Source organism: Mustela nivalis (genome assembly GCF_964662115.1).
Source record: "Mustela nivalis genome assembly, chromosome: 19".
Lineage (NCBI taxonomy): Eukaryota > Metazoa > Chordata > Mammalia > Carnivora > Mustelidae > Mustela > Mustela nivalis.
In genome coordinates this window covers 32,307,728-32,333,820 of record NC_139038.1, presented here as the reverse complement: position 1 = coordinate 32,333,820, position 26,093 = coordinate 32,307,728, and the positions used below count along the sequence as shown (strand labels likewise).

The 26,093-nt window shown below is 50.2% G+C and overlaps 1 long non-coding RNA gene across 4 annotated transcripts in view; it reads right to left on the bottom strand.

Annotated features, from left to right (window-relative positions):
- LOC309854715 overlaps positions 1-26,093 on the bottom strand; it is a 97,622-nt gene that overhangs the window by 58,910 nt on the left and 12,619 nt on the right. For all 4 annotated transcript variants that reach the window (XR_014306374.1, XR_014306375.1, XR_014306376.1 and 1 more), the window contains 2 exons: positions 16,088-16,187; positions 4,131-4,302 (listed from right to left, as the gene is read on the bottom strand). This is a non-coding gene — a long non-coding RNA (uncharacterized lncRNA). The remainder of the gene's footprint in view (positions 1-4,130; positions 4,303-16,087; positions 16,188-26,093) is intronic.

Sequence of the window (26,093 nt, the reverse complement as noted above, 5' to 3'; positions counted from 1 at the left end):
TAGGAACACATCCAAATGGTACATCTGTCTGCTAATTCTGCACCCAAGACCCCCCCCCCCCACCATCATCCTTCCATCCTTGGCCCCAGCTGTGTAGACACCTGGTCTACCAGGGTCCTTCCTTACTTTGGAATTTAAACCACAGTAGTTCTGTTTCTGTTTTGTTTTTCCCCCCAGCCTGGCTACTAAGAGAAGATCAAGGCTGGTGCCTGGCTGGCCCCAGATTCTCCTCTTGCAAGCTGAGAGGCTGGAAGTCTACGTCCAGAGTGAGGCAGCGACTGGGATGTGTGGTTGGCCTTATGCAAATGTCTTGCTCACGCAATGGAAAGGTCCCGGTCTCTGGGCCTTTTTCAGAGCCCTGAGACATGGAGCCCGGGAGGTATCTCCCCACAGGCAATCAAGGGAGAAGCTTAAGCCGATTCTTCTGTTTTCTGGCAGCAGCCTTTGCTTGCCTTCTCCCTCTGGGGAAATTAGCTTGCTGGCTCAGAGAGAGGGAAAATAAACAAGTCTAACCTGAAATATGCATTAGAGTTTAGCTATTTTTGGAGGTTCCCGAGATTGAAAATGGCTGAAGGCTGACCACTTGGCATCTGTCCTGCATGAGCTCTCACAGGCTCTGCAGGGAGAGGGAGGGGAGAGACGTGCCCATCACAGGGCTGAGGCGGGCGGGGGCATCTGTGCAGCTGGTCAACAGAACTGGGGCCTGGACCAGCCTGTTCCTCTTAGCGCCTGGCTCCGAGAAGAGGTGAAGAAGGGAGGTGAGTCAGGATGGGTACGTAAGTTTGTGATTCAGCGGGTGGCTGGGCTCTCCACCGTGACGAGTGTGTCTCCCCCGAGTGACGGAGCCGGAACTTTGGGCATGTTTCTGTCCTTCTGCATCAGAAGGGAGGGGAGGTCTCGTTCAGCCACATTAGACTGTAAGTTTGCCAAAGTGGGGGGGACCGCTTCCACTATGGACTGAAGCCTGGTCTCCCCAAAACTCCTACGTTGAAGCCCCTCAGGTATGGGGAGGTGGGCCTTTGGGAGGTGATCAGGTCGTCCGGCGAAGCCCCCTGTGGTGGAGAAGAGAACTAATCCTTTCTCCTCTTCCGTGGGGGCACCCAGTGAGGTGGGGGCACCCAGTGAGAAGGCGGCCGTCTTCAAACCAGGACGAGCTTCTTCCCAGAGACCAGATCTGCCACCTCCCTGACCTTGGACTTCCAGCCTCCAGAACCATGACAAATCAATGTTTGTGGTTTAAGTGCCACCTCCCCCCAACCCGTCTTGGTATTTTGTCACTGCAGCCCGAATGGACTAAGACCACCTGTCATCCACTCTCTGCATCCACAGCCCTCAGTAGGACGCCTAGCACACAGCAGGTGCTCAATATATGCTTGTTGTGTAAATGGACCTTTATCCATGACCTCACCTGCAGATCCTCTCACAGAGAAGGAAACAGAGGTGAGAGCAGGTTATGTCAGTGCCCATGCCCTTGCCTCGTGGCTCTCTGCGTGAGAGAAACGTCCCCACCCACAGGCAGCATGGGGTTAAAGCCCCAGGAGCCCCAACGGGTGGGGGATTGGAGGGTGAACACCCCAGTGTCTTTTCCCTACAGGTGGGGCAACCCAGGGGCCCCATCTTGCAGAGAGGCCTGCTGGGTACCAGACTGGGCACCCCCTCCTGGTTCCTCTTCTTCCCTGCCTCTCTTCCCTGCACCCTCCCTCGGGCTCCTGGGGTCCCCTCCTGAAGGTCTCGCCTTGCTTGCTCCTGAGGGCTCTGGCTTGAGATTCGGGGGGGGGGGGCTGTGTGGGCTGGCCCAGGGCAGGGAGCTGATGGACAAGGGGTCAGAATGTGGCCCAGGTGCGTTTCTCACTCTCCACCTGCGTCCTCCCCACGCGGCAGCCGAGCAGATGCGATGCCTCCCGGTGCACACACAGCTGGCCCTCAGGGGCCCCTTTCAACTCAGCAGGGGCCTGATACACCCACCGGGCTGCTGACACACTCATCAGGGAGCAGACACACTCATGGGGAGGCAGGGGAGTCAGGGGCGAGCTTGCGTGGGAATCAAGAGACAAGGGTCCGCTCCCCGGTCTGCTTCCCAGAGCCGTGTGACTCTTGGGAGCCTCCTGGGCTCACCGCACCTCCCTTCCCTGCTTCCATAGGAGGTGACGAACAGCAACCCAGAGGTCTGCCAGCACCCCAGAGGTCCGCGGACGGGCGAGTGCATAAACAGAATGCGGTAGCTTTGTACCTGGGAGACCCGCCCCCCAAGAAGGAATGACGTCCTGACACAGGCTGCCACGTGTGTGAACCTTGAAGACACGAGACCCCTGAAGGCGCCGGACAGGGAAGGTCCCAGGCTGTGTGACGTCGTCCCGGTGGGATTTCCGGAGCAGGTGAATCCACGGAGATAGAACATAGATGAGTGATTCCTGGCGGTTGGGGCAAAAGGGAACTGGGGCTGCCTGCTGAGGGGGTATGGGGTTTCTTTTTGGGGGTGCCGGACAGGTCTTGGAACAAGGCAGAGGTAGTGGTTACACGACACTGAGGGATACACGGACGGCCATCGAGCGGCTCGCGTCATAACGGCTCATGGTCAATGTGATGTTAGGCATGTTTCCCCTTAAAAAGGAGGAGGATGTTGGGGGTTAACCCACTGGTGCTCCTTCCGCGGCTGCACAGTCGGGTCTCCAGGGAGCTTTAAAGATACCGACAGCGGGCCCCATTCCAGAAAGTCTGATTCCGTTAGAAATTTTTATAAAACTTCTCCCGGAGATCCTAACCTGCCACAAGGTTCAGAATCCCCGAACGGTGTTGGAGGTTCCAGCCGTCTCGGCGCCTCCCTGCGTAGCATGGATTTGAGTCCCCAGACCTCTGTTCTGGTGCTATTTTAAATCTTCTTTGCTGATTGTGGAGTAAAAGCCTGAAGAACAATTCTTGTTGTAAAGACGTTAGAGGCACAGGCTCATAGGAGAGGGAAGTTTTGCCACGGGGGGTGGTTTCGGAGGAGATGAGTTCTGGGCATCTGGAACCATCTCTCTTGCCCCAGGCCCTGGACGGCCAGCCACCTTCCGCCACAACAAAGTGTCCCTCCCAGTGGTGCCCTGACCCTCTGCAGAGCTAACACGTAAGGTCACACGGGCAACTCCAACCACTTAAAGATGTTAAGGCTAAAATGGATTCTGTTCCATCCAAACACCCACTCTGAGGACCTACTGTGTGCCAGGCCAGCCTGGGTGAGGACCTACTGTGTGCTGGGTGGCGGAGATGAACAGGAGAGAGCCACCGAGAGTTGGGCCGGACAGAAACGTTGTACGAGAGAACAACAATGTTCTGAACGGTGGTTAACCTGGGTCAATGACTGCGTGCCAGGCCCTCCCCTCGGACCTTCTCATTCCAAGGTGGCTAAGTCACCTGTACCAAGTGGAGGTTAATTTTGTGCGTGAACCGGACTGAGCCCACATGGATGCCCACGTGGCTGGTAAAACCTGACGTCCGCGTGTGTCTGTGCAGGTGTTTCCACACGAGAGTAGCGTCCAAATCAGCTGAGTAAGAAGATTGCCTTCACCCATGTGGGGGGCATCGTCTGCTGTGCTGAGGGCCCAAGTAGAACAAAAAGGCAGAGGAAGGGCAGACTTGCTCTCTGTGCCAGAGCTCAGATGGCCGTCTTCTCCCGCCCTCAGACATGGCAAGTCTGGTTCTTGGCCTTTGCAGTTGGGACTCGACAGGTGCCTTTGGTTCCTGGGTTTCTCAGGCCTTTGGGTTTGGGCTGGAACAAGATCTCTTGCTTCTGTGGGTCTCCAGCTTATAGACAGCAGATCGAGGGACTCCTCAGTCTCCTTAATTGCATGAGCCAATCCCTTTTAATAAACCCCTCTCTCCCTCCCTCTCTCTCCCCGCTGTCTCTCTCTTTCTCTACCGATTTGGTTCTGTTTCTCTGGGGAGCTGTAGTTACATGGCTGGGAAGCGGTCATCACAGAAACCCGGTCCCTGACCACCACGTTTGCCCTCACGGGTTTCAGGGCACACCTTGACCTTGCTGCTTGGAGACGCGGGTGGTGTCGCAAAGAGAGAGGAACAGATGATTTGCTCCCCCTGAGGGAGACCTTCCTCCACTCCCCTACCCCACCGGCCACCCACTGTGTACTCACCTGGAGCTTTGCTGTGCAAGAGGGTGGCCATGGGCAGGTGGGAGGCCAGGCTTGGTGATTTTAAAAGTGGGTGTAGGGCGGACAGAGGGAAGGCTTTCTGGAGTCAGCCGGCCTGAGTCTGAGTCTCACTTGGTGACCTCGGACGAACATCTCTGAGCACCCGCGGCTTCACCTGGAAATGGAAAAGACGAGAGTCATCATCATGGTAAAAACGAGAAGAGAGAATTCATGTCGAAGCTTGGCAGATTGTAAACCCTCAAATGTCAGTTACCATTTGGAAGCTAAAAATGCCTTCCCATGACGGTCTGAATGCGTTCTAGCTTTGGAAATAGCTCCAAATTCCATTTATGTTAAGAATCGCCTTCTGTTCTCCAGGCCTGTGTGTGCGATGGTCCCTGGGACTTGGGTGACCATCAACTGTGGCCGGGATGAGGTCCTGCGTGCTCTGGAGGCCACGGAGGGAGACTGGGGGACCCCGAGCGACTCCCTTCTGCTCTGTGCTAATGGATTTGGAGACCTGGAGGTCAAAAGCCCGCGATGCTTCGACACATCTAATAGACACTCTCTCCGCATCTTGAGTGCGATGGAATTAGCCGGTGCGGATGTATTTCAGGAAATTCCTAGAATTCCCGGGTTATAGGAGAATATATTTGGACCATTCTAACAATGCTTGCGCATTCTTTGCGATAGTCTGCCGAAAGAGTCATCCCTGTTTAAAAGGCCCAGAGATAGCAACTGTACTCTCTTTTAAATTAAGAAAAAAATGAATAGGTAATCCAGGCACATGGCGTATAATTTAAAAGAGTTTGCAGCCTCCGCACGGCAGCCTCCCTGTCCAGAGTCAGCTACTGATACTGGTCTCTCCTATGTCTTTCCAGAAACAGCTGCACATGCGTGCGTTATCCGCTGCCCGCCCTCCCTCCCCCGCGCCCGGCGGACGCTGACTACAGTCACCATTCTGTACTGGCCCCCTCCCACCCTGGTCAATTTTAACAATATGTCTGGGCGATTGTTCTATATTGCTCCAAAGCAGTATTCCATTTCCAGGATGTACCATAATCTATCTTCCCCAAAACTTATTTATAGCTTTTAGGTTATCCTTGCTGTTTCGCGCCTGCCAGCAATACCGCCCATAACCTCTGTGTTTGCAGCATCTCCCACGAGTCCGAGTGGGACTGCAGGATAACTTTCCCCGGGGGAGTTTCTGGGTCACCGAGTATGTGCATTTTTAATTTTGAGAGTTTGGGCCACTGTTGGTAGGACTGCAAACCAGTGCAGCCACCATGGGAAACAGTATGGAGGTTCCTCAAGGAAGTAAAAATAAAACGGCCCTATGATGCAGCAATCCCACTTCTGGGCATTTATGTAAAGGAAACGAAATCACTCTATTGGAGAGAGATCGGTAGCCCCCATGTCTACATTATTCCCAATAGTCAAGACACGGAGACAATGTCAGTTGTCCATCACCAGATGCGCGGATAAAGAAAACGTGATAGACACACACACAGAGACAGACAATGGAGTATAATTCAGCCATAAAAGAAGAAATTGCTAGGGGCACCTGGTGGCTCAGTGGGTTAAAGCCTCTGCCTTCTGCTCAGGTCATGATCCCAGGGTCTTGGGATCGAGCCCCGCGTCGGGCTCTCTGCTCAGCGGGGAGCCTGCTTCCTCCTCTCTGCCTGCCTCTCTGCCTACTTATGATCTCTCTGTCAAATAAATAAATAAATAAAATCTTTAAAAAGAAAGACAACATGGCTGGACCTTGAGGGTATGAGGCTAAGTGAGATAAGTCAAAGACAAATACTGTATGATTTCACTTACACGGGGAATCTAAAAAAAAAAAAAAAGCCAAACTTACAGAAACAGAGTAAAATGGCAGTTGCCAGGGGTAGGGGTGAGGGAAGTGGGGAGAGGGTGGTACAAACTGCAAGTTCTAAGATCAACGCATCAGGGAATCTAGTGCAGAACACAGTGGCAACGGAGAAGTTCGAGATGAGATTCCAGCTTTGATGTCTATGTGTCTTATAACTTAGCGAGTGAGCATATTTTCAGGTGTTAAAGAGCTATTAATATTTTATTTTAGTTTTTAGAGATTTTGTTTATTTATTAGACAGAGCTCACAAGTAGGCAGAGAGAGAAGAGGAAGCAGGCTCCCTGCTGAGCAGAGCGCCCGATGCTGGGCTTGATCCCAGGACCCCGAGATCATGACCTGAGCTGAAGGCAGAGGCTTAACCCTGATATTTTATTTTATTTTATTTATTTATTTTTAAAAGATTTTATTTATTTATTTGAGAGAGAGAGGGAGAGACAGAGAGGGAGAGTATGAGAGGGGAAGTCAGAGGGAGAAGCAGACTCCCCATGGAGCTGGGAGCTTGATATGGGACTCGATCTCAGGACTCTGGAATCATGACCTGAGCCGAAGGCAGTCGCTTAGCCAACTGAGCCACCCAGGTGTCCCCTGATATTTTATTTTTAAATGAAGGACATCTGGTCCATTTTTTCATTGAGCTGCTGGCCTTTTTTGAACGGATGTACAGGATTTCTTTCCATTTAGCAAATGACCTTTCCTTCCGCTTTGCATAAATATTTTCCCCACTATGTCGTAAATCTTTTTAAACTCGGTGGCTTTTAAAGGCAGACATTGCTTATCTATTTGTTCAAAGGCATCTCTCTTTTATAAATGGATGCTAACGTGTAGTAGTGCTTCATGTTTTCTTTTCAACAAGATTTTATTAAAAAAAAAAAAAGAAAAAAAGAAAACCCTTTATGTTTTCTGTTCGCATTATGTTATGTTTAAGTCTCGGCTCTCCATCGGGGATTTCAGTGCACGGTGCGGAATGAGGATTCCCCCTTTCTCTCTCTCCAGATGCTTTCCCAGTGGTTACCTTTATGGAGTAATCAGTCTCTCTCCCACTGATGGGAGTGTGAGATCCGTATACGCTAATGTCCTGTACGTACTGGGGTCTGCTGCTGGCGTTTCTCCTCTGACATTCTCCACCCTTGGTCTCTACAGACCTCCCGTCTTTTCGTCCCGACTCCTCTAAAACACGAGAAAGGAAGTTCCTGCCTATTTGCCTGGATTCTGCCTTTGCGATGGCTTCTCTCTGGGACCCAACTCAGGTGAGAAAGGAGGACATACGGATCGAGAAATGCATCCCCTCCATTAGGCGCAACCACAGTCTCTCAGAATTCAGAGGTTCCAAACTGCTGCACTGGACTGGAAAGACAGGATGAAAAACGGGCTGACCTCCTCTCTTGTAGAGAACCAGCTAATGATAATAATGATGACGTCAATGATTATAAACTACCATCCCGGTGTGCTCGGCAGGCTAAATATGTTATTTCATCGATCCCTCGGGCAACTCGCAAGTTCACGTTTTTGTATCCGCATAGAGCGAAGGAAAGATCAGTACCAGATCACGATTAGGAGAATGTTAATGAATCAACATTGCTGTGCACTTGACATAATAACCTGGTGGGGAAAATGAGCCAAACGAATGCGGATCCAAATGTAAGAAGAGAGAAGTGAAGGGACGGGTGCCCAAGACAATGCGACATAGAGATGAGGTCTGGATGCAGGTGTAACTGATTCCAAAGCGAGGGTCTTCCTCTTTCTGGAATGTGGGACCTCGGGTGGAACACAGCCAAGGAGATCACATTCCTTTACTTGTCCCCTCCTTCATAAATCTATCCCCCCCCTTTTTAAAGATTTTATTTATTTGAGAGAGACAGAGACAGAGACAAGGACAGTGAGGGGGAGCACAGATGGGGAGGAGAAGAAGAAACAGACACCCTGTTGAGCAGGGAGCCCAAACGTAGGGCTCAAGCCCAGGACTCTGGGATCATGACCTGCGTCAAAGGCAGATGCTTAACCGGCTGAGCCACCCAGGCGCTCCTTATGATCACTTTGGAGCACTTGGTCCCTACTGACAAGAGTCAGAAAATCATCTACCTTTGGGGCAGACAGGGGACATAAATGAATGAAGTTGCCCAGACAGGATGAGTAGGGAGCTTTGAGGACCACAGGAAGATGAGGAGGGAGAAGTAGGCTCCGTGCCGAGCATGGACCTGACACAGGGTTTGATCCCATGACCCATGAGATCATGACCTGAGCCCAAACCAAGAGTCAGACGCTCAACCGACTGAGCTACCCAGGGCCCCCTCTAGATTTTTTTTGTGAAAGCTCCCAATTTTTAGATGTCAGTGAATTAGAAAAACAATCAATGTATGTTCTTTAAAATGTAATGCTTAATTCTGAAAGTTGCCTTGTAGAAAGTGCATTAAACAAACATTTATTCCACCAAACATGACTCAGCAACGGAAGGGAACGAATTACTGGTACACTTAGAAAACGAATGACTCTCGGAAACAAAGTGCTGAGCAGAAGGCAGGCACATAAAAGGACATGTGGAGTACATCCACTTCTTTGAAATTCTAGAACAAGCAACACTCAGCAGCGACAAGGGCAAGGATTGACCGGGAAGGGAGAGAGGACCCTTTCAGATCTCCCGTATCTTCAGAGGGGTTTGGATTATGTTGATAGATGGTTTTGTCAAAGCCGAGGGAATGTATGCCTGACACGTGTCTATTTCAACGGATGTAAATTCTACACACAAAAAAATGCAGAGACAAATATTAAACTCTACTGAACGACGATCGTGCCGTCGTGTTTAGGAGGAAGGATCCTGATGTCTGCAACTTACTTGGAAATGAACGAAGAATTAGAGGGACTCAGGGATGGACAGATGCATGGAGCGAAGGAAAGATCAGTACCAGATCACGATTAGGAGAATGTTAATGAATCAACATTGCTGTGCACTTGACATAATAACCTGGTGGGGAAAATGAGCCAAACGAATGAAACTACCTGTGGGCTGGTACGCACCCCTAAACCTCTCTGACTTTTCGCCGTCACACGTCCCCAACCATCCCATGACGTTACGTCATCGCAGCAAGTTCATCACCCACGGACTTTCCCTGAAGCCAAGCTCTTTGTCCTTCCATCCACCTTGCACAAGGCTTGACAGAGCCGGCACGGTTCAGTGAGCAAAGGAACGAGAAAATCCATCCCCCGATCACATCACGAACGCTTCTCCACCACGACCTGCCTCAGACGGAAGCGAGCCCGGCCACCTTCTCATTCATCAGTGGGAAAGAAGAAAACCATTCTGGCCACAGCTCCCTAGCGCCTTCTGCTAACCCAGCTTGCCACATTGGCAGTCTCTCTCCATGGGGCATTTCAGTTCAGAGCAGTCCCTTCGTTAGAGATCAGGGTTCAGGAAGAGTGTCTGCTGGGCAGGTGGGGATGCTGCCTTCAGAGGTGAGCAAATGGGCAGCTTTTCGGGGCGAGTGGCTGTGTCTGTGTTGCACAGCCACTGTGTGTCCTGGGCCATGGTTGGGACAACAGAGACGACGAACAAGGAGTATTAAGAGTCTCATATCAGAGTCTCAGAGGTGCCGCCTGTCGGAGCCGAGGGGGGAAGGGAACAGGGGAGGAGCTTTCTGCTCTAAACACACTCTCTGAAAGTGGCAATAATTTTAAAGATTTTATTTATTTGACAGAGAGAGAGATCACAAGTAGACAGAGAGGCACAGAGAGAAAGAGAGGGGGAAGCAGGCTCCTTGCCGAGCAGAGAGCCCAATGCAGGGGCTCGATCCCAGGACCCTGAGATCATGACCCGAGCTGAAGGCAGAGGCTTTAACCCACTGAGCCACCCAGGCGCCCCTGAAAGCGGCAATAATTTTAAAAGGCAATTTGCCGTCATCACAGTTGTTAAGGTTATGATGCACGCAGATCAGAGGCAGCAGGGTCGGTCTTGTAAATATGGGATTGATCGCCGGAGGTCAAACCTGCAGCCATCTAGCTTGTAGTCAGAAGGGAGCCCCTTTCTCTGTGCTTTCCCCCAAACTAGCTGCATCACTTACTAGCATCTTGGCTTCCTCGCCCTCCCCCAAAGATACCACACTTTGGACTTGCCTTGGCCAATGAAACATGAGTAGGAGTGCCCCGAGTCCCGTCCGAGCGGAAGGTTTAAGAGTGAAGTTCTTTTTTCTCCTCGGCCAAAAGACTGTGGCCGAGATTGTGCCCCAGATTGTGGGGGCTTGTAGGTCCTAGAGAGAAGCCACAGAACACAGCCCCGGTGGGCTCTGAGAGACACGGAACATGAGCGAGAGACAAATATTTTTGCTGTCAAGTCTTTGAGCTTTTGGGGTCATTTGTTTTTGCAGCATACCTCACGGGTCCTAACTGATACGCTCTAGCCAGCCAAGACGGCTCCTGCCCCAGTGCCATGGACATGGTCCTCTAGATATTAAGACTTCCCCATCAAACTTCGGTCTCCTTCTGGAGTAATGAAAACTGCACAGAATAAACTACTTTGGATAAAGATAAAGATAAGCCAATTTGGGTGTCATGACGCTTTGGGAGGGTGGCTGTTAAGCAGAGAGACCAGGCGGGCTGGTGAGGATAGGATGGCTGTCAGAGGCCAGGGGGCCACGGGGCAACGTGGAGCCCTGGACCTACTCGTCGCTAGCTGTGTAGCTTGGGCCCAAACCCTTGGCCTCTTTAGTCCTCTAAACCCGCCAGACAGGGTGGATGTGAGCTCCTAGGGAAGAACTAGGTCAGCTGCAAGGCGTACTGTTGGGGTTCTTGTTGCTTCCCCCCCCCTTCTCCTCCTCCTCCTCCTCTTACTTGGCCTGGATAACACGGGGGAAGGGCAGGAGACGGTAAGTGGAGCATGAACAAGGCGGGACGAGCTTGGAGACTGAGGGGGCCCCAGGAAGGGGCCCCGTGCTCAGAGTTCCTGGCAGACACATTCAGAAGGCAGCGTAGCCTTTTGCTAATGTTAACTTTTTTTTGGCAGCATGGGGCAAAGGTAAGATGGGTGAAGACAGATCTCTTCTCAAAAAAGTTCATTTTTTAAAAAATGCATAAAATAAAAGAATCAGAATCACATAGGGAACCAATTTTACTGCTGCCGAAGTATTTAAAAATACCAATTTGTGACAGAATTAATATACATACTTCCTCGCTAGTGCATTAAACGACTAGATCCATTGACAGATCTAATAAATACCAAGACTTCAGAGCTGTACTGAGCACAGATGATGTTTTACAATGTCTACAACTATTTTAACGTGACGGGAAGGTGTGTTTGATTTCCCTTGGGAACAAAGTCATGATAAAGTAAGTCCTACCATGCCTGGTTGTCTCTGTTCAGTTGAAGGAAATGGAAACATCCAGGTAGAGGTCACTGAAAATTTTTTCCTAATTTGTTCCCATTCAAGTCCACGGACTCCCAAAATTAGAGCCAGGACACCTAGAGGCTCTGTGGATCCCAGGGGAAGGAACCCTGTTCTAGATGCATTTTCTCAAGGGGTTCACATCCTTTCTCTGAAGGCTCAAGGTCTTCATGACCAAGATGGCGTTCTCTGTTCCTGGTGTTCTTTTTAGGGGTGGAATTTATTTATCCTACAGTGAGCTGCCCTCGTGGGGGCCTTATTCCCTGGCTCATCGGTTTCAGGGGATAGCACCAAGATAAGGAAGGAGCACACCCAGCCTCTCCTCCTCTTCCCTGAAGTCCCATAGAGGGACAAGAGACGGGGAGGGACAGGAGAAGCAGTGAGAGTACACGGAACAACAGACCAGGGAACAAGCAAGCGCGACACCCACAAAGCAGAATTCTTGAGGCCTTCCTGACAGATCAAAACCACATCACATACTTCTGGAAGGCCAGCCATTGGAAATCACGGCCTAGAATATATTTCAAAGAATATCTAACAGTAGGGAGCATTTCCATCGCACCAAAGCTTCTGAATTGGAATCCTCGTAATAAGTCCTTTGCCTGAGATCACACAACCAGGCAGCTTCAAAGCCCCATAATCTTGTCTCCTGCCCTCTGCCGGCAGGCAACTCCTGCATTTAATTCTTACTCAGGAAGAACCTTTCCTTTCTCCTTCTCTTATTTTGTAAAGTCCTTCTAGCATCTGGAGGTTTCAGAATGAGGATATAAACTCTTCGGGCTCCCTTCTGGGCTGGGAAAAGCTTAAGCAGCTCCGTTCCATTTTAAGGGGGTGATGCTAATGAACCCCTCTCCAGGTCAGCACTGCAGGCTGGAGCCCACTGCCTTTGGGGACCGGGTGTGTGGGGGCGGCTGGGGCGTGGGGGTGGGAACCCCCCGCTAATCCATTCGGGAATATCCGTGCTTGAACACAATTTCCTCACTGTTTCTCTTCATCTCTCCTCTGAACACCATTTTCCCTAAAAATACTCCTTAACATTATGCATAAACATTGGAGAGATACTTACTTGGCCCCGACCTTTGCCTGCTTCCTGCTGAAAGAGATTCAGTGACACACAAATGGGGCTGAATTATTTATAGGTCTGAGGGGAAACCAAAGTTGCTTTTATTCCTATGGGAAGTGTAGGAGGAAGGCCAAAAGGCACCAAATTAGCTTTGGCTCCTCCCAGAGGGACTCCAGCCAGGCCCAAGGATGACTGGGCGCACTCCATGGCTGGGTCTTTGGAAACCCCCATCAATCCGGGCTGTTCTTTTCCCATGTCTTGTTGGGCGACAGTGGTCCGCACCCTCCTTGGCCAGAAGCTACCAAGACAAGAGAATAGAGGCCTCAAGAGTGTCTGGGAGCCCAACACGCCCACAAGGTGGGTCACTTATGAATGTCAATTGATAGGGATACGGATTGAGCATCTGCTCGAGGCTGGGTGATGGAGAGGGACAGAGAAGTTCTTCAACTCATCTGTCCAATGATTCAACAAATATTTCTATGGCATCTTCTCTTGCGAGGGACTGTTCCAGGTGCCTGGGAAGGTAGGGCAAGACTGATGAGGTCCTACGCTTGTAAGACACTGTTCCTGTCCTCAGGGAACGCAGCTTAATGATGCCTCCTCCTTCTCCTTGCCAGGCACCATCTTGATCCCATTCATCACCATCATCACCATCATCACCATCATCACCATCATCACCACTACCATCATTATCACCACCATCACCACCATCACCACCATCATCACCATCACCATCACCACCACCATCACCACAATCATCATGACCATCATGAACATCACCACCATCATCAACACCACCATCACCATCACCATTATCACCATCTCCATCATCACCATCATCATCACCATCACCACCATCAAGACCACCATCATCACCATCACCATCATCACCATCACCACCATCATCATCACCATCAATCACCATCACCACCATCATCATGACCATCATGAACATCACCACCATCATCATCAACACCATCACCACCATCACCATCACCACCATCATCATGACCATCATGACCATCATCACCACCATCATCATCACCATCACCACCCCACCATCATCACCATCATCACCATCATCATCATCTTCGATGTTTACTCAATCCTTACTACTTGTCAGGCCCCCGTAAGGTTCTTAAAAGGAATAAATGAGAAACCAGGACAGTCATGCTTTCTTGGAGGTATGTGAAGGCGGGGCTGAGGAGCCCACTCTCCCGCTCTCTCTGTTCCTCTGTGATGTGTTCAGTCCCGAGCCGGATGCCCCCCAGCATGCCACACTCAGCCTCAGATGCCAATCCTCTTGGCCAGCAGAGCTGCCGGGCTTTGCATGAAGATTCTGATTCTTTACCTGAGCCGTATGTGGAAAGCCCTAACGGGAAAACAGAAGGCACCCAGTTCGTGCTTTCTGAGTGTTTATTTCTCTTAGAAGCGCAGGGTGGTGCAGAAATTTGCGACGGGATCAAAGTCTTGGCTCTGTCAACGGAGGGGGGGCCCTGACCAGAGCTGGACCGGGGCAGCGTCAACGCATGACTTTGAGCTCACCAGCCTGGGTGACCATTCTAGGGTAACCCCCTCTGACACCAGGTTTCGGCTTCATTCCATTTGGCTTTTTGGTGAACACAGATCAGAACAATGGGGGTTTCTTTCTGGAAAATCGCACTGCGTTTCCAGTCATTTCAATGCACCAACAGAGCTTCCTGGGGAGGGATGGGGGCCGGCCCTGAGCTCCAGAGAAGTGTGTACGTGCAGACTCAAAGCATCAGTTCATGACAGAGACGGGGTGACGACTAATCCTGGGCTTCTATTTTGTGGGTGAGCAGCAACGTGAAGGGACAGAACTCGGGTCTTTTCTCCCAAAGCAGGAAGAGAACCCAAGTTCTTTGCATGGATGTGGGGGTACCTGTTGGGGTGAAACGCCACCCAGTCATCTTTCTGGGGAAACCCAGAGAGAAGGGTTTCATCCAGGCTGGCACTCCTTTGAGACAAGGGTTCTGAGAATTATGCCCGTTTTGCCCTGTTGCTTTTGGCCGAAGTACCAGGGAGTGGGAACTTCATGAGAGCTGGTGTTTTGTGTGTGTTAGGGGTGGGGTGATGGTGACCCAGGAGGAAGCAGAGTTACCAAGGACCAGAGTGTGTAAATATGTATGTGTGTGTGTGTGTTGGTGGCAATTCCAAAATAAAATCAAGATAACACACACCCGGGGCGTCTGGGTGGCTCAGTGGGTTAAGCTGCTGCCTTCAGCTCAGATCATGATCTCAGGGTCCTGGGATCGAGTCCCACATTGGGCTCTGCTCGGCAGGGGGCCTGCTTCCCTTCCTCTCTCTCTGCCTTCCTCTCTGCCTACTTGTGATCTCTTTCTCTCTGTCAAATAAATAAATAAAATCTTAAAAAAAAAAAAAAAGATAACACACACCAAGCTGTGGTCAAGAAACACTTTCCTGGGGGTGCCTGGGTGGCTCAGTGGGTTAAGGTGCTGTCTTTAGCTCAGGTCATGATTTCAGGGTCCTGGGATCGAGCCCTGCATCGGGCTCTCTGTTCAGCGGGGAGCCTGCTTCCCCCTCTCTCTCTGCCTGCCTCTCTGCCTACTTGTGATCTCTCTCTGTCAAATAAATAAATAAAGTCTTAAAAAAAAAAAAACCAAGAAACAATTTTCCTGGTTTCTCCTGGTACGTTGCAGGCATTCAAACATGTCTTGAATGAATGAATGGTTAGAACAGAGCAAAGGGATAATCACATTAGTGAATTAGTATTACAGTTCTCAGATGCACTAGGAATTGTGTAACATGCTCACTCCTGGGTGACCCGATGAAGCATTATTATCAGCGCCGTGTGAGAGACGTTGCAACGGAAGCTCAGAGACTTTACAGGCCGCACCCGAGGGCCACGGAGCTCGAGCGTGGGCTGGGTTTCCACCCCCGGCTCGTCTGACTTTAGAATTCTGCTCTTTGCTGCCAGGCCACAAGGCTGAACAGATACACCCGGAAACAGATCTAATTTCAGATGAATCGAGGAGCTACACCCAACATAAACACCCGCCTAAAAGCCCTTACCTGTGACTAGGAAGGTAAGAAGGAACTACAGAAAAGTGTAAGGAGGATTGTACGTGACTTAATTTATTCTATTTTTTTTTTTTAAATAAGCACCTGTTTTGAAACTGGGAAAGACACAGCAGCCCATCCCCCCTTCCGTTTCTCCCTGTTGCCTTCTTCCGTTCCACTCCCTGCTCCTGGTTCTTCCCTCTTTTTCCTGCTTGCCCTGTCCTAATAGGAAACGAGAAGCCCCCAGAAGCTCTGGGAGCGGGGTCTGGACACCGGCCGAGAGATGGAGCAGGAGGAGGGGGGCAGGGGGCGCGGAGCCCCTCGCTGGGTGTTTTATGCTTTCCTCATTGACGTCCCAACCCTGCAGTTTCCTGACCCCTGCTCACAGCCCCCTTTCTTCTAGCAGCCGAGGGCTTGGAGGCTAAGGGTGGGACACCTTTCCGATGACCAGCAGAAGAGCCTCTGCACCCTGGTCTTGGCACCACAGACCCTGTGCCGTCCTCACTCCTCAAAGACTGACAGCCCTGGGAGCCTCTCAGTCCCGGCTCCTGAGAGCTGCGATCCTCCGGAGCAAGTCCCCCTTCTTCCGGCGTACACACGTGGTCCCTACCTGCCCGTCGGCGTCGCCCGTGCGATGTCCCGCTCCTCCTCCTCGAGCGTGGGGCTCCTGGATTTGATCCGACAGTTTGACCGTAATGTTTACATCTCAGCTAAAAATGAAAAAAAAAAAAAAAAAAAAAGGTGTAAATCTCCCTGAACAGAGAGTTGGCCTAGATTCTTCCAGGCAGGGACCAGCCCACATAGAAATGCTGTCAGAGAGCAGGGCCTGAATGGGAGCGACCGAGGGACGGGAGGAGAAACTGTCCCGCTGGCTGGGCGTGGGACCACGGGGAGGGTGGTTTCTGCGCAACGCGGGGGCTCATCTATTTACGGGGTGTCTATCCTTGATTGATTTACTGTCTGTGACAGCCGGCCACCACGGCCCGACTCCCAGCCTCTGGGGGAGGGTAGCCCAGTAACTTCCAGAAGCTTCAGGAAGCAAACCCACACGGGTTCCTACGGACCGACGACCTCCCTTCCCTCTTCACTTCCCCGTCTCTGCTCAAGCTCCTGCCATCTCCCGGCCACCTCGGCACAACCGGGAGGAGACCCGGCTCTTCCCCTACTGGCAGTGGTTTCGGAATGAAATCTGTTCCCACCACTTCAGCTCATGTCCACGCCTTTGATCCCTGCTGGGGGACAGCGTGGTCAGGAAGGATGAGTGAAGGAAGGAGTGCCAAACTGGGGCCCCCGGCGGGGGTGGGGTGGGGTGGGGAGAACATTCTGGGCCGAGGCTAGCTCGTGCGCATGGCATGGGGAGTCCGCAGAACTGGAAGACGTTTGATGAGGGCGGGCTGGGAAGGGAATCCGCCGGCTTCCCCAGCACGTGATTCCCCACGAGTTCATTTTCTCCTTTCTGTTCGCCGCGCACCTACCACGAGGGGCCCTGCAGACTCCTTCTGGCTCGTCTGCACCAGGAAGGGGACTTGGGATCCATGGAGCTCCTTGATCTTCTTGGAGAGCCTCTTGTCACACTTCTCTTGGCATGCCCAATCCTAGGGTGCCCTTGACTACCGTACTCGGCTTGACTAAGCTTCTGCTGAATTTCTTCCCGGTATTTTCAGACACGCGCGCTCCTCATTTTAAGAAAACCACATTTAAGAAAACCACGTTGTGAAGGATGAGCCTGTGGAATTGGTAACTAGGCCTTAGAACTCTTTTTTACACACACTGAAGCAATTTGGGGACTGGAACACATTTTTACAAGGTGGTCCCTCCCGGCAAAGTGTGATATTAGTGCCCACTTCTGGCAGTGCTAACAAATTATGTAAGCAGAGAGAGAGAGAGAGAGCCGAACTCCAGAATTTGAAAATGGGAGTGCCAGGAGACTTGTGGCCTGCGAGATAATTTTGTTGCATGAATAAGATAATTCTTTTCCTGGCAAGAGAGAAAAGGGATTTTGGAATTCATGCAAGATAGTGCAACGCTCTGGAAAAATCCTCCAAATCACCTGTTCTATTAACACCACCAACAAAAGAGCCGGAAACCTGGCCGCCCATGGTAATTTTTTTTTTTAATTGATGTTGAATTGTTTTTGGGCTTTGTTTCTGCAGGGAAAACCTATCTACAATTTCATAAGAACGTCAACAGAGAAGCTGGATTTACTTTACAGATCACTTTCCGAAAATACATCTCTTTGCTAAGGCAACAACAAGCCTACACGGAGATGAATAGAAATCAGTTGCTCCAAAGTCAACATTATCGAAACTGTCTGAAGCAGTGTCTTTTGATTGTCACTTCTTCTCCAAGCTGTTCTGGAGACCTGGTGAGGGAACCAGGGCACTCCTCAAGGGGACGTCCTGTTGCGAACATCAAGTTAACATCTGGCTATGTTCAGAGATCAGCTGCTAAAAATACCTCCAGTCACCCATGTTTGGAGCGTGTCAGGTTCCTCTTCAATAACACCCCGGGCTTGAAGCGTGCAGGGGACAACTGAAATTCTACTGGTGGTCCAAGAACCAAGAGCCCAAGGAACCCAGGGAGCATCATTGCTGGCACCCCCTGGAGGATGGCGTGCAGTTCTGCAGATGTAATTGGTCTCCTGTGACTTTTCTCCCCTCACTATGGGGCCCATACATAGGTCCTGCCTTAGAGCTCCCGTGGGATTTGATGATGTCTCCCACTGTGGGCTGTGAGCTTCATGGAATTTTGGGATCATTTCCAGCTAGGATTCCATTGGCCAATGAGCTGTTCACTCCTAGGGTGCTATGCTTAGTATCTGATACGTACCATCCCGTTTAACTCTGCCTCTACCTAAAGGGTTAGCTGTTTATGTTACCTCCGTCTTACAGACAAGAACATGGAGGGACCAAGAGATTAAGGACTGTGACTCAGAGGTACAGCTGCAGCTGGAACATGGCTCATTCTGACTTCAGAGAAAAGGTACTGCGTGCATAGGGCTATCCAATTTTTCCATAAATATCCATAAAGTGAAGTTGGCTGATGGCATTCTTCAAATCCTCTAATACCTTTGAAATTTCCTGTCTACTTGTTACATTAATTACTGAGAAGACCTCTGAGTATAATTATAGATTTGTCTGTTTTTCTTATAATTCTATCAGTTTTGGTTCATATGTTTTGAGCTCCATTTTTGGGAATGATAGCTTAGTACTGTTATGTCCTCTTGACGAAGCGACCCTTCCATCTTTCTGGAATGAACTTTTTTCTCCTGGGTAATGGGCTTTGCTCTGAAATCTACATCGTGTGATATTCTGACTCTCTCCTTTTTTTTTTTTAAATTTTTTTAAAAAAGATTTTATTTACTTATTTGACAGACAGAGATCACAAGTAGGCAGAGAGAGAGGGGCAGCAGGCTCCCTGCAGGGCTCGATCCCAGGACCCTGAGATCATGACCTGAGCTGAAAGCAGAGGCTTTAATCCACTGAGCCACCCAGGTGCCCCAATATTCTGACTTTCTTGATGGAAGATCTTTTCCTGTTCGTTTACCTTTATATTTATCGTTTCATTCTTGTAGGCAGCATGTAGTTAAGGTTTTTTTTTTTTTTTTAAACCCAATCTGATAATCTCTGCCCTTTAACTAGGGTTTTTAGACTATTTACATTAATGTGATTATTGGTATTCCAGGTCTGTTCTATCTTCTATTTATTTTCTATTCAGCTCACCTAGGGACTGTTCATTTCATTTTCTATTTTTCTGCCTCACTTGGGGTACCCTTTATGATTTGATTTTATTTCCTTTGTTGGCTTCTTAGCTATAATGCTGTCATTTTATGGTTATACTTCTGACATGAGAACAGTTTGGTCTCCAGTAGCTGGAACCTCACTCTTCACCTTGACAATGCCCAGCGAGTGGCAGGCTGGCTTCCGGTCCTGCTGACCTCACCCCCACACCCGCCCATGTATAGTTATTAAAATGTTGCCATGTTTCCTCTGAGTCCCATCAAAGCTCTCCTTTACGTCCTATGTTTTCACTGTTTTTTCTAGAGTGACTTTTCACCACTGTGACATTTTGTTTCTCCTTTCCCCCAGAGCCTTCCCTATCCTTCAGTTTTTCCTCTTTCATGGTTACACAGACTTTTCTTGGAACTTTTCCTTACTTCTAATGTTAAGGTATCTCTTATCGCCATCATTTTGTGGGGATCGCAGAGAACTCATCTTCTGTTTCCTCGGTTGATTTTTCTTGAAATTGATATTTTTGAAAAAGTTCCTTTCATCGTGCACCCCCCCACTTTTTTGGGGGGAGGGATAGATGTCATGATCTTGATTTTCTTATTGATTGTAAACTTGAACACCCAGAGCTGGATCAATGTGCAGGTCCGATTTCTTCTGACATCTCAAACTCTCCCATGAAAAACTCTGGTTGCTTTTCTACTTTTTGGCTCTGCAGCCGTGTTCTCCACCATGTTCTGTGCTCACTGCCGAGCTGTTTTGTTCCCAACCTCTCCGTGTAATCATCTGGCAATGTCTGTGCCTCCTGTGCGCTTCATTCACCTCCAGCCCAGCGGTGTCTCTGGCTCGGTCACGGGCCATGAAAATGGCCCGTCTGCTACGTCTCACCTTCAACGTCACCTTCCTGACCACCTGGAAGGGTCCTCTGGGTCAGCCCAGGACCCATTCTGGGGACTTAACCATTCTCCTGGGTGTCATCCTGATTTGAGATTTTGTATTTATTTTTGGATCAGCCCTTTCATATCTGTGACATTTATTTTCAAGGAAATTGGTTTCCTGCTCGATGTCTGAGAAGGTATTTGCTGAGACTCAGCTTCACCAAAAATAATAATAACGGCCATTGCGTCTGCCAGGTGCTTTGCCTACATTATCTCTAATTCCCCCAGCAGCCTCGCGTGGTAAATATTATCTCTGTTCTGCAGATACATTTTATTTATACCACACCACGTTCCAGGAAGGCTTCTAGAAGACTTTATAAGGATTCATAAAATACTGCATCGTCATGAAAGGTAAAGGTAGAGAAAAGAGTTTTATAAAAAAAATCAGTGTGGAAATGGATTCTCATTGCATTTAAGAATCTCGCCTGCAACCACAGGAAATGTTAAGTAGGAGGATTGTGATTTGAACCTGGCTCTTGTGGCGGCTCAACACTCCGGGGTTTGTGCAAGGCTGGACTGATTCAGACTGAGTAACAGGAAGGCACAGGCAAATGTCGGGGGTCAAAGCTCATGGGGGACAGTCCGAAGGTGGGTCATGAGCCATGCGAGACACGCTGGGGTGTGGCATCACTCTAGCCCTGCTGACCACAGCTGTGAGCGGGATGGCTATTTCTCCTGTGCACTGGGCTGGGCTGGGTCTCAGGAGACCCAGCTCTGCACATCCCTGGAACGAATAATCCCCGAGTTCCTTTTTTTTTTTTTTTTAAAGATTTTATTTATTCATTTGATACAGAGAGAGATCACAAGCAGGCAGAGAGAGGGAGGGAGAAACAGGCTCCCTGCTGAGCAGAGAGCCCGATGCGGGGCTCAATCCCAAGACCCTGAGAACATGACCAGAGTCAAAGGCAGAGGCCTAACCCTCTGAGCCACCCAGGCACCTCCCGAGTTCCTTTATAAAAGCCAGGCAACGGGGGCACCAGGGGGGCTCAGGTCATGATCTCAGGGTCCTGGGATCGAGCCCCGCGTCAGGCTCTCTGCTCACCAGGGAGCCTGCTTTCCTCACTCTGTCTCTGCCTGCCTCTCTGCCTACTTGTGATCTCTGTTTGTCAAATGGATAAATAAAATCTTAAAAAAAAAAAAAAAAGCCAGGCAACGATCGAGTGGCTACTGTGGTCTAAGCATGTGCTGACACGGGTGGGCTCCAGAGGTGAAGGCATCCCCTCTGTCTTCAGGGAGCTCATAGTTCAGTAGGTAAGGCAGGTGGTAGAGAAAGAAATATGAGCACAATAAACAAGTTACAGGTGCTTATGAGGGAAAAGAAGTGGATTCGCGGGACAAACACAGGGCTGAACGGTGATAAGAACGGAGGTCAGGGGAGGGCTCTCTGAAGACATACCATAGGACTGGACTTTTTGGTTAACACCTAATTTTTGCTCGAACCTTCTCCCTTTCTTTGATAACAGAGGTTCTTTTAGGGAGACTCCTTCCTTCCCTGTGGACTAGGTGAAGCTGTCTCTTCTCAGCTGTAGGAATGTGACGCAGACCTGGTCTAGCACGATAATCCTCTGGCCATGGTGATGCTCCAGGCAGACACACATGGTCTGAGAGAAGTCGGAATCCATTCTAGGCTCTTCCTTCAGAGCCAATGGGGGAGGATGCTGCCTTTCCCCTGTGGTTCCACCATAACCATGGGCCTGGGGCTTCGGACAACAATCCTGGACCCACATGTCTGAGAGTCAGAGAAAAACCGAACACCGAGGGCATGCTTCAAATCCCCAAATCCAGCCTTTCCTGGAGCCTTTTTAGTTACGAGAACCAATGAGTTTCCTCTTTGGGGGGGGGACTAAACTACTGTGAATTGGGTTTCTGTTCCTTGTATCTGAAAGGAGCCTACGACAGATCTGAAGCGGCAGAGACTAGCCTTGTGGATATTAGGAGGAAGCATATCACAGGCAGAGGGAACAGCACGTGCGAGGGGCTGTCACGGAGTTGAGGAGGCCAGTGTGGCTAGAGGGAGTGGATGGTGGAGCAGGACAGCTGTTGGCCTTGCGCACTCTACAAGGCTGCCTGGGTAAGGGGCCAGGGGGTTGGTGGAGGTATGCAGGGTTGAATGGTATCCCCCCCCCCACCCACCGCTGCAAATTCATGTCCTCTGCAGCCAGAGAGTGTCATTTGGCAATAGGTCTTGGAGATACCATTAGTTCAGAGAAAGTCACTTGGTGTTTGATGTGATGTCATTCGCTGTGATGTCTGGTGTTTGGAGGAGGCAGTGGGAAGACAGAGAGGGACTCATGGGGTGGGGTAGTGGGGGGTATGCCATGTGTCACAGAGACAGAGACGGGTGCGGTATGGCTGCATGCCCAGGAGCACCCAGAATTTTCAGCAACCTTCAGACCCTTGAAGAGGTCAAGGACGAGCCCCACCCTGCCCCCAACCCCCGGAGCCTCCAGAGGGAGAAAGGCCCTGCCAACAGCTTAACTTCTAGCCTCCAGAGCTGAGAGAGAAGTTGCTTTAAGCCACCATGTTAGTGGTACTTTGTGGGCAGTCCTGGGAAATGACAACGGTGGGTGGATATCCCAGACTCCTTGTGCCCTGGTGGGAGGACTCTGAGGCCCGGCTGGAGTCACGGTCATGGTCTCCAGCAGGACCCAGAGGGGAGCCTGCTCGTCACTGCATCTGATGCTGACTCTTTCTTCTCCATCACTGGGTCTCCCGAGATCACTTCCCGAACAAATGACTCCTGTCCAAATCCTTGTCCCAGGGTCTGCTTTCAGGGAATCCCAAACTCAGAGTGAGGCCACGGAAGCCAGCAGTGGCCTGGTGGAGAGGGGCTCAGGAGGAAGCTCGGGCAGTTGGCAGGAGACACATCACAGACAGATTAATGAGCTTGGCTTTAATCCTGAGTGTTTTCAGGAGAGTGGGAGCAGGGAGGGATGTCGGATGCTCCTTCCTCAAGGAGCCCATTGGCGGTTATTCCAACAATGGCTTGGCGGCGGTGAAGCCTCGGCAGGAGACCAATCACACTGGCTCTTCTCCTTTTTCTAATTCCAGATCCAAGGTCAAGGTCCCCACTGGGGATGGAGTGAGATGCTCAGGAGGCTCTCAGCAGGATGTAATTTTCTCCCCATGAATCTCAGGGACCTCTCGTTCTGCCGCAGACTCTCTTAGTTAACACTCAATTGCTGAGTATTTCTCATCATCTCTCCTCACTGACAACGGGCAGCTGTCAAGCTTGTCTTACAAAACAAGACAATTTTTTCCCCCTGTGAACGTGGCTTAGGATCGGAGCAAGAGGGGGAGCCCACATGGCCGTCATGAACCGCTCCTGCGGTGTCTCTGTTTTCAGGTGATGGACAATTTCCCTGCTGTAGAGGGGGCGCAGAGGGGACCTTTTGGATCTGCTTCCCTGCTCTGGTTCCTGTTGCCCTTTCAGAAAGGAACCTCGTTGCAACCCCTTTGGAATTTGTGGTGAATTTGCATTTGTGGCCACATGGGATGTGTGGGACACACTTTGACCTGAGACTGTACTTTAATTACAAGTAGATGGAAAATGGTCTCATTCAGTGTCTAAATCCGGAAGGGGACAGAAAGGTAATGCGGCCATCGACAGAGGCCCAGCGCACAGTGGGCACACAGTAAGTCCGTCTGTCTGTCCTTCTCTTCTTCTGTTCTTTGCTTTCTCCCCGCCTCCAAACTTTATTTCTGAGGCCTGTGCAATGGCATCCAGTCTCAGTTTGATTACTGCCAGTGACAGGGAAGTCACTCCTTCTCATTCCCTTCCAGTTTGGCTCTGACAACGAGAACATTCAGCTTTTAGATGCTGAGGGGTTATTTATCTCTCTGTATCTCCCACCTACTGGCTCTAATCGTACTTCCCAGTGGAGCCACAAAATAAATCTTGTTTCTCTTCCCTTAGTGCCACTCAGGCATATGAAGACAGTGCTTATATCCCTGACAAGTCTTTTTTTGTGGGTGAGGGGTATAAAAGAATAAGGACAATGCCTCAACCTTTCTGTCTGGTCTTCTACAAATAAATTCCAATCATCTTTATCTTTTTTGAAATGGTGGCCTTGACTTCAGGTGTAAGACCTCACAGTGCGGACCAGACATGGAATATAACCTCCTTTTTCCTGGACAACATACCTCTATTGATGCAACCCAAAATACACTTAAGTCTTTCAAATGTCTCATGTTTCGTTTTTATGTGGCAGCCACATTATACTGCTTAAATCTGGAGCTGAAAAATCAAATACTGTCAGAGGCCAAGCAGGTAAAACAAATGAGTAAAACATTATGCGTGAGGCCTGTGGTGACCTGAAGAATTCATCCCCCTTTCAAAAATGGGCAGCAGCTCTTAGCTACAGCTGATTGTTGCCATGCAGGGTGTAGGCTTGGTGTTAAAAATTAGGAACTTTCACATAAAAATCCAGACTTGCAACTTCTTTAAAAGGAAAAAAAAAAAAAAACAAAACACCCAAACATCTGGCAACTTGTGCTCAGATTCTAACGTGACTAGGGCTGAGCTGTGGCTGCCAGAGGCTCTTGGGCGATCCTTCAGAAGCAGCCAAGACGGCACCGGACACTTGCATGTGACCACGCTGACCTCTTCTGTCAAATGGCGTGGGTCAAACTGTACCCAGTCTCCTGGTGCAGCAAGGTTCAGATGCTCTGTTTTCAGAAGTCATTTATGGAAGTGATAACAAAGGGGGAGGCCCCATCTGGGAGGTTTTGGAGGCTTCCCATCTTGCACTATATTATGAAAACTTCTGCAAGCTCATTACTTCAGTATCTCTGGTACAAAAAGATTTATGGAACACAAAACCAGAGAGGAGGAGGGAGTAGGGGTGGCGTGGGGGCACTATGCAGTTAGAGAGGTCAGGGAAGGCTGCTCTGACAAGGTGACTTTGACTAACTAGAAGCCTGAGTGAAGGGAGCAAATAAGCCATGACGATGGTGGGGGAAGAGAATGTTCAGGCAGCTAGTGCAAAGGTCCTGAGGTCAGAGTATTCTTGGCATGTTTGAGAAGCGGCGAGGGATCTGTGACTGTAGAGCACAAGGAGGGCTGAGCAGTGCTGGAGGATGAGGTGAGGGGAGAGGGTGGGGGGCTCTGTCATGTACGGCTGACGGGCCACGTGGGGATCTGGGCTGTCAGTGCGGTGTCAGTATTCAACAAAGATGCATGAGCTCCTTCTACATGCTAGGTATCGTGCAAGGTGTTAGAGACCTATCGGTGAACAAAATGGATAAAATCCTTGAACTCACAGGGCTTAAATTCTAGTGGAGGGAATGCGTGTGTGTGTGTGTGTGTGTGTGTGTGATATAAAATAAACAAGGAGCTTATGTAGTATGCGCACAGAGAAAAATAAAGCATGGAGGGGAGACCGGCATGACCTAAGGTCAGTGTTTCTGACTCTCGGAAACCCAGTGTACTAATTTTTGAGAGTTTCCCCTTGCTGTCAGGTCTACCCGACTCTGAAGACTTGTGTTCATCCTTCCAAGATCCAGCAGACCTCCGAATCAGGGGTTCTCAATGGCGGCATCATTGCCATCTGGGGCTGGATCGTTCTCGGCGGTGGGGCCACCCTGAGCTCCGCAGGAGGGTGAGCAGTGTCTCTGGGCCACCCCGTCGATGCCAGGAGCACCTCCCCCGCTCTGCGCGGACGACCAGAAATGCGTCCGTCTATCTCCATGTGTTCAGACGCGGCCGAAACCAGCCCCTTTGAGAAGCACCGGCCTACGGGGAACTGTTTCTGACTTTACACGGGTCATTATAAAATCAGGTGGGTCTCAAGTTGTCCACAGAGTGGACAGTACGTCCCCTACTCCTGCCTGTCCATGGAGAGCCTGGTGTCTTTCCAGGGAGTGGGAAGGAGATGAAGGTACCAACACGTCATCAGGGGGTTAACAAGAAAACAATCGCTTCTTGATTCGACATCCCGGGGACACTGCC